Raw genomic sequence first — 9187 nt, 5'->3', positions numbered from 1 at the left:
TGGCTAACGAGAGGAGGAAAGGTGTCAGCCTCGTCGGAGCATCGTGGCAGTGTGATCCGAGCGCTGCAGCGGCGAACGTCCTGGGGCTGCATCATTGAATGGCCCGAGGCAGTGAGGTTGAACGGCTTGTGTGCGGCCGCAGCTACCGAAAGGAGTGTGGGAAGGGACGGGACGAACGGGGGGATCCAAAGGAGCTGCCGATAGGTGGATAAGGAGAAAAGGAACGCAGAGGGCAAGAGGGGGCTCACCGGAGGGGAGGATTGCGAGTTGGCTAGAGGGGAAGGACGCGGTGTTGACCAGATCCGCGTCGGATCAACTAGGGGCCCCTAGGTTGATAGTGCTCATGGTTCACCGTCGGCGGCGGCATAGAGTGGCGCGTGGAGGTCGAGGAGCAGGGGCGCGGTGCAGAGGAGGCCGGAGGTGGTGGCTGCGGTGAGATTTGGGGAGGGAAACGGTGGTGGCGGGGCGATCTTGTGAGGGCGACAGTGGTGATGGGGCGATCTAGTGAGGGCGGCGGCGGCCCGATCTGCTGAGGGTGGTGCCGGTGGCGGGGCAATCTGGTGAGGGCCAATGGCGGCACGGGACAGGGAGGGAGGCGACGGTGGGATCGGGAGAGGTTAGGGGAGGGGAGGCAGGCGGCGGTGGGATCAGGGGTGGGGGTCGTCGGCAACGGGTGTTTTTCTTTTTCTAGTACCGATCGGGGCCGGGTGTGTTTGCGATCTCAGGAGCATACCGTTGGCCCCTATATAGGCGTGACGTGATCCAAATAACTATTTTAATCCCAGGATTAGAATAGTGTTGTCCTATATATACATAAACACTATTCTGATCACGGGATCAAAATAATATTTTGATCACAACCTGAACTGCCTGAGTAACGCGCCTGAACTTCCCGGTGGACGAACCCGACCTTCGGGCTATCTTCCCAACCGTGGCTTCCCCCGCGAATTATTCTGGTTAGTCGGGTTCTATATCATGTTAGTGTAATCTAGAAACGTTTTTTAGCAACTAAATACCGGTTTTATATAGGTATCTCGCTCGTTGGCGGATTTTGCTCTCGGGTCGTGATGAAATTGCGGTTTTTTGCAATTTTACTGCCTAAGTTGTTCGACCTGAACTTTCCCTAGTGCTAGGTTGAACTTCAGCCAACATTGCGCAAATGGGCTTGCGATATACCATTGGAATGCTATGGACAACAGTATCATGACCCAAGTTAAATTTTTGGCAAAATGTGAGCGGTCTAAGAGAAGTTTTGAAAACCATTTTTTCTTCACACAAAAAATGTGAATCGTATTTTCGATCGCATTTCTAAACTGTTTATTGGAATGAGGCAAATAATATGGCGTTGGAAAGATGCTGCAAAACCGCTCCTTCCACATGTTGAAAGTTTTCGTTAATTCCCTATGGTTAAAGAGTAATTTGGAAAATCGTAAAATTTCACAAACCGAACAGCCGAGTTCGTATTTTCGATGTCATTTCTAAACGGCTAATCTAATTGGGGCAAAATGATATGGTGTTGGAAAGCTTATGAAAATGTGCTACTTTTTCATGTTGAATTTTTTTTCTAATTTTGAACAGTTTAAAAGTAATTTAGAAAACGGTACAAATTGCACCGTGTTTGTATTTTTGAGCTAATTTTTTAACTGTACGTCCGAATGTAGCAAATGATATGGCTTGGAAAGCTTGAGGAAATGCGAAACTTTTTTCTATATATTATTTCTCCAAAATCATTACGGTTTTATGTCAATTTTGAAAATGGCTAAAAACGTATTTTCGCCATAATTTCTACAAACTTTATCGGAATTGGACATATAATATACCATTGAAAAGCTAAGGAAAGTGCGAAAGGTTTTCATGTTGATGGTTTTCTTTGATTCTTAGCCGTTTTAAAGTAATTTCGGAAATGATGAGATCATTCATTCTACCTTTGTCGCGAAACAGATTCTTCGAAAATGCACCGCGTGAAGAACCTGAACTTCTCGGCATGTCTACTTGAACTTCACTCTGTTTTTAACATGCTTTTTTTGCCCGTAGCTCTCCATCCACTCATCAGAACACTCATCGAAATTGAGCAAGTAATATACCGATGGAAAGCTGATGTAAACACACAACTTTCCCTTATTGATCGTTATTTCATAATCGCGATGGTTTTAAAAGTTATTCATTTGAAATTCATTCAGTGCAGTAGTAGAACTTCCTACTGTTTTCACGTTGAACTTTTGTGACGTATTTTCATTTGTAATTTTCTCATTCATTCGTCCGTGTTACACAAATGAAATTTCTTCTGTACAAACCTCTCTCACAATATATTTCTAACTTTCTCCGATGGAGAACTTGAACTTATAACAACAAAACTTTTAGACTTTGCTTTTTTATTCCTTTTTAATACAAAATGCACACCGTGTAGTACGTGACCTTCTGGTAGTTATCAATCTGAACTTCTCTCGGTTACGTGAAAATATCTGAGTTTTTTTATAAATATTAATATGAATTTCTTAATCCTTTTTAATGAATTTTTAAGCGCTCTATTTTTAAAAGTTGAACTTCTTGTTATTTTATTTTTGAACTTCTTGTTTCCATTCTTTAATAACGAGGGAAATCTGAGTTTTCTATAATCATCGAACTTCCCCATCTTTTTAATATGGACTTCCTAGTTTTTTTCTTAATCTTTTTTATGAAATTTTGAAGCGCTCTATTTTTAAAAGTTGAACTTCTTGTTATTTGATTTTTGAACTTCTTATTTCCATTCCTTTAATAACGAGGAATATATGAGTTTTCTATAATCATCGAACTTCTCCATCTTTTTAAATTGGGCTTCCTGGTATTATTTCTTAATCTTTTTTATGAAAATTTGAAGCGCTCTATTTTTAAAAGTTGAACTTCTTGTCATTTTATTTTTGAACTTCTTGTTTCCATTCTTTAATAATGAGGAAAATCCTAGTTTTTTATAATCATCGAACTTCTCCATATTTTTAACGGTAAAATTTTAGTTTCTAAATAAACATCGAACCACTTTGTTATTTTCGTTTAAACCTCTAGTTTTTTAGAGATGGGGAAAATCTATTTTTAAACTTTTTTTAGTTGTTCCTTTTTTTAATTTGAACTTCTTCGTTTTATACTTTAGTAACGCGAAAAATCTGAGTTTCTCATAATCTTTGGACTTCTCTTTTATTTTAATTTGAACTTCTTAGTCTTATTCTTAGAAAAAAAAATATGTTTTTAATTAAGCATCAAACATTTTTTTAACGGAGAAAATGTTTTAACCATCCTATGATCACATATGTTTTAACTTCTAGAGTTTTTTTAACGGAGAAAATCCTTTTTAATAAATTTGTGTTGAGATGCTTTGTTTTTTTTAGTTTGATCATCTTAGGTTTGTAATAAGCATTGGACTTCTTCTTTTAAATTTGAACCTCTAGGTTTTTTTAGAAACAGGGAAAACCATTATTTTTATAACTTTTGAAATGATCAATTTTTTTAATTTTTACTTCTAGGTCCTTTTAGAAATGATTACAATCCATTTTTTATAAAAAAAATTGAACTGCTCTTACTTTGATCTTCCTTGGATTTTTTAGATAGGTCAACATATTTTTTTGTTACAAACATCGAAACAGATTTTTGTTTTACTTTTTTATTTTTGGGTTTTTATTAAAAATGGAAAATCCATGAATTTTTATTGTACAAACATATGTGTGTATATTTTTTGAACTACCAAAGTTAGCATTTTTTGCAACGCGTGTTTTCCTTGTTGGTATATAAACATCGAATTGCTCTGTTTATTTTAATTTGAAATTCTTTGTTTTATTCTTGTCGTAACAGGAACAATATGTTATTTTTTGTAAAAGTTGAACAGTCCCAACTTCTTGTTTTCATGTAAAAAAATCATGTTTTATTACATTTTGAACTTTTGCTTATATTATATATGAACTTCTTCATTTTTTGAATTGTTTTGGTTAAAAACATCTAACAGTTGTTCTGCCGAACCTACATGCGAAAAAGGGTTGTTAGAATGGATGTGTTAAACATACACAAAAAGAGAATATGAAAGGAGTTATAATGAACAATTTTTCTCTCGTAATATCAATCTTTTCCACCGGATACACATCCAAATAGAAAAAATGTACCAATACCTCCAAACTGCTACAAAAATCATCAGTTCACGAGGAATAGGAAAAGAGAGCAGTCCAAGATGCTCACCCCACGTCCCCAAGTGAACAACGAGGTTATTTGAAAATTTTACAACCAAAATTTGTCATCTGTCGAGTTTGAACTTCTTTAGGCTGGGGGAACTGTCGGCCAAACCAAGAGAACAAAACGCATCACAGTAGCACGATAGAAGAGATTCTAAACTATCAAGTAAGCTTTTTTTCCTTTTGTTCATTCTCATGGGCAGCCCGCGAGTTTCCAAACTGCTTGGTGAACGGATGGCGGCAGCAACAACAGCAACGAGTTTCTGGTTGACGAGAGGAGGAAATATGCCAGCCTCGTCGGGGCATCGTGGCAGTGTGATCCAAGCGCTGCAGCGGCAAACGTCCTGGGGCTGCGTTGTTGAACGGCCCGAGGCAGTGAGGTCGAACGGCTTGTGTGCTGCCGCAGCCACCGGAAGGAGTGTGGGAAGGGGTGGGATGAACGGGAGGATCCAAAGGAGCTCCCGATAGGTAGAGAAGGAGAAGAGGAACGTAGAGGACGAGAGGAGGCTCACCGGAGGGGAGGATTGCGGGTTGGGTGGAGGGGAAGGACGCGGGGTTGACCAGATCCGTGTCGAATCAACTGGGGCCCCCTAGGTTGATAATGCTCGTGGTTCACCATCGGCGGTGGCACAGAGCGGCACGTGGAGGTCGAGGAGCATGGGTGCGGTGCAGAGGAGGCCGAGGTGGTGGCTGCGGTGAGATTTGGGGAGGGAAACGGTGGTGGCGGGGCGATCTTGTGAGGGCGGCGACGGTGACGGGGCGATATGGTGAGGGCGGCGGCGGCGGCTCGATCTGGCGAGGGTGGTGCCAGTGGCGGGGCGATCTGGTGAGGGCAATGACGGCGCGGGCCAGGGAGGGAGGCGACGGTAGGATCAGGAGAGGTTAGGGGAGGGAGGCAGGCGGCGGTGGGATCGGGGTGGGGGTCACGGCAGCGGGTGTTTTTCTTTTTCTAGTACTGATCGGGGTTGGGTGTGTTTGCGATCTCAGGAGCATACCGTCGTCCCCTATATAGGCGTGACCTGATCCAAATAACTATTCTAATCCCAGGTTGTCATATATATATATATATATATATATATATATATATATATATAGGATGGGTCTATTATGATAACACCCTTAAGAGTCTTATTCTGCTAACACCTAACCTTATTCTGCTAACACCCCCGCCTACCGCTGTAGCTACAAACAAACCACCAAACTGTGGCAATAAAAAAACCACCCACCTTATGCACCAACTCCCATCTCTCCCCATGCCCCTCCCCATGACCTCCACCTCCTACCCCGCCGCCGCACAACCTCCACCCCCCACCCCAACACCGCACGACCTCCTTCCCCACGCCGCCCCGCCTCCTCCTCCTCCTGTCTGGCGCCGTCCCACCACCTCCTCCTCCCATCCGGCGGCGCCCCGCCTCCTCCTCCTCCCGTCCGGAGCTGCCCCGCCTCCCCAGCGCCACCTTACTCTCCCCAACCCTGCAGCCTCCTCCCAAGCACTGTCGTCTTCTCCCCCTGTCCCCGACCACCACGCACCCCTCCCCACCACCCCCTCTCACTCCTGCTCGACGCGCCTCCCTCCCCAACCCCACAGCACCACCCTACGACTCCCCCACCCAAGCACAACTCTCATGGCGCACGCCGCCTCCCTGGACAGCCGGATCTCGACTGCCCCGATTGAAACCCCCACACGTGTGATGGCCGCCGCCTGGGAGCCGCGATGGCCCGGATCCGACTCGCTCCTCCATGGCCTCTGATGTCGCCATGTGGTGCGCCACCGGCCACCCACGCCCCACGTAGCTCGTTGCTGCCTGATATTCAGTTCGGCTACCGTGGCAGTGCAGTTCGGAGGCGCGGGTGATGTGGTTCAGTGCTGGTCGTCATGGATGGTTCTCGGGGTAGATCCCGCAGGTGCTCTTCCAACTCTCTTCACTATCGTGGCGCTCGAGCACAGACGGGACGGTGTCCAACATCGGCGTGCAGTACGACATACGACGACGTGCAATACAGGATACAACGGCCTGTAGTTTGGCGACCCTCCGACGCAGCAGAATAACCATGAGCAATAGCGCGGCTGGGAGCTTCTCCACCATTCGCGCCCCAACCACCACTGCAACCCTCTTCCCCCTTGGCTCCCTCCTTCCCCACTCTACAAACTCCCTCGCCCTGGCAACTTCCCTCTGCGCACTGGGGTGTGGATCCGATGGACGAGATTGGGGTGTGGGCGGAGGACAAATACAGGTGAAGCGGTTTGCAAGATCATGGTTGTGGCATTGCAGTGCATCCAGATCCCTCAAGTAGTGCACATCGTGCCCCTAGTGGGGTTCATCCATGGGCGCCACAAATTCCCTCCCACCCCCAATCTTTCCCCTCGTTGGAGGTCATGTCACCACCGTCCGTCATCTCGCTGGCAATCTCCGGCCTCCAGCCCATTCCCCATGCAGTTTAGTCGATGCGTCCGTGCGGTGCGAAGGGCATCTGCATGGAGTCCGCTGGCCATCCTGCTCTCGTCCTCCTGTAGATGGGGTTTCTAACTACTATCTCTAATTCCCCCAACTAATGACTCATACTGGTTTGTGCTAGATTGTGTCGAGGTGACCATGTAACATACTAATAAAGTAGTAGTTCATATTTCTGGTTTTTGACTCACAGTTAAATCATAGCAAAAAGTGTCTTGTATAGTCTGATGTTCTTCTGAACCAAGCAGTGTTATGAACTAATCTCCCTGCAGGTTGGTTCCTCCACACTGAAGCTTGTGCACTCCATGGCCCCGAGCACGTACATCACCTCCCCCTGACCTTGCGGTTTGCCTCTCGCCCCCTGTGCGTTTGGTCGTCCTGTATGTAGTGCTTTGTGCTATAAAAAAAGAACAGACATGTTTTGTAATTATTCAGAAAAACATGCATTTCGTTGTTATAATAAGTTTTTGGTTCACTCTGAAAGAAGTTTACTCCGGATTGTAATATTGATTTTCGTTTTAGATTAATTTTTGCAATTTGTCCTGGAACAGATAAGTTCATTTCAGTTTTCTTTTCACCATACACATCTGTGAGGGAAAAAAAAAGCAATGTAGTTCATTAAGTGGGCCTTAGAGGTTCACCCCATGAAAAAATGCGACTCAGTTTGTCCTGATACAGGGATTTTTGTTTTTTAGAGGTTCACTCCTTTTTCCTATGCAGTTTTTTGTTTTAAACAAAATAACAAGTGAAAAATGCAGCTCTAGAAAAAAATAACATTGCAAGAAGTCCACTTCCTCTCTTTTTTTCTCATTGCTGAGCCGGTGGATTTGGTTTGTCTCGCCCCTAAGCCCCATGAGCACGTACATGGAGTAGATCCTTCGAGTACTTGCGGTTTGGTCGAGCAGGCATTGCAGCCCGCGCTGTGCACACATCAAGGAGTTGTTTGGTTCGAGATAAACACCGCAAACGTAAACGTAATGGAGTTACGCTGGTACCGTAAACGTAAACGAGCGAAACTCAAACTTGTTTGGTAGCGGACTGTAATGAAATCGATTCGTCTGCTGAAATAAAAAAGCTAACAAATCTCAAAAGAGCAGCCATGGCAGGGCTCTCTCTGGGTCTGGCATGGGCTGACGCCCCACACCGGGAACGTTGCTGATGTAGTGGGATCTGGCGGCCTACAGACACCAGGGGCTGGTCGGCGACCGCTACGAGCAGCACGCCCGGTGGCGACGCCCTGTAGACATGGTCGCCGATGAACTCCTCGAAGAACAGGAACGGCGGGCACCTAATCCATAGGTTTCCAACAGTATATTATATGCCTCGTTCTGGTAAACGGTTAAAAAACTAGAGCGAAATCAGTACCGGAAAAACACTGCATGTAGTTTTTTCCGACAGGAAGTTCACTAGTCTGTATTGCATGCCCTTGCTACAAAAAATTCAGCACTGCATTTTCTGTAGCAAGGGCACATCTAGGATATTCTGTTTCGCGTAACAGAATATTATTATGTTACCCTACTTCAACTGACGGTTTCAAGCAGCTGTACTGATGATTTTCATCACGTCGAACTGATCATCTTTTCGTCGGAATGGGGCGTGTAATCTATCGTTAGAAATATCTTGACATCTACATTACAAATATATAAGATTTTTTTTTTTGTAAATTCATCATGGTTTAAGAGCAGTTTTGAAAAAAAACATTTTTTTCAAAACCGAAAACATGAATCGTATTTTGGACTTAATTTTCGAACGGTTTGTCGGAATTGAGCAAATAAGATGGTGTTGGAAAGCTGGTGAAAATCTGCTTCTTCCATATATCTAACGTTTTTTCAAATTCTGTATGATTTAAAAGTAATTTGGAAAATGGTGAAATTTTGGGCGAAACGTATTTTTGCATTTTTTGCAAACGGTTTGTTGGATTGACGCCAATGATACGGTGTTGGAAAGCTATGGAAAATGCGCAACTTTTTCGTATAGAAATGTTTTTATAGTTCCTTACGGTTTAAACTCGAATTCAAATACAGTCAAATTTGATTTCAAACGCGGTTTATTAAAAAAAGTTTGTCGAAATGGGGCAAATAATATACCATTGGATAGCTATTGAAAATGCGAAACTTAGTCATGTTGAATGTTTTCTCTACTTCACAACCGTTTAAGAGTAATTTTGAATAAGGTGAAACTTATTGTGTTGTTTTTCCTGTCTAAAAAACAGAGTATTCATACTGATCTATGTCTGTGTTTGTACTGAGGTATTATTCAGAGAGTAATGTTGAATCGTTCTGAAAGAGTACTCAAACTTATGTGCGTCTGGGTTTGTACTAAACATGCTTTCACATACTAGATTTTACTTTATTTTTTCGATATGGTTTTCCCCGTAACTTTCAGTGGTTTACGATCTCATGGGGACAATTTTCCTCGTAACTTCTCAACGGTTTACAATCTCATAGTCCCAGAGCTTGCATGGTTTATATCGTTGAACTGATTGATATTTTTTTAAAATTGTTTTTTAGCTCAGTATTTTTTGCAACGATGTTTTGGACTTCT

The sequence above is a fragment of the Triticum urartu genome, chromosome 6A (genome assembly GCF_056163025.1).
Source record: "Triticum urartu cultivar PI428250 chromosome 6A, HENAU_Tu73, whole genome shotgun sequence".
NCBI lineage: Eukaryota > Viridiplantae > Streptophyta > Magnoliopsida > Poales > Poaceae > Triticum > Triticum urartu.
Note: the sequence above shows the minus strand (reverse complement) of the source record.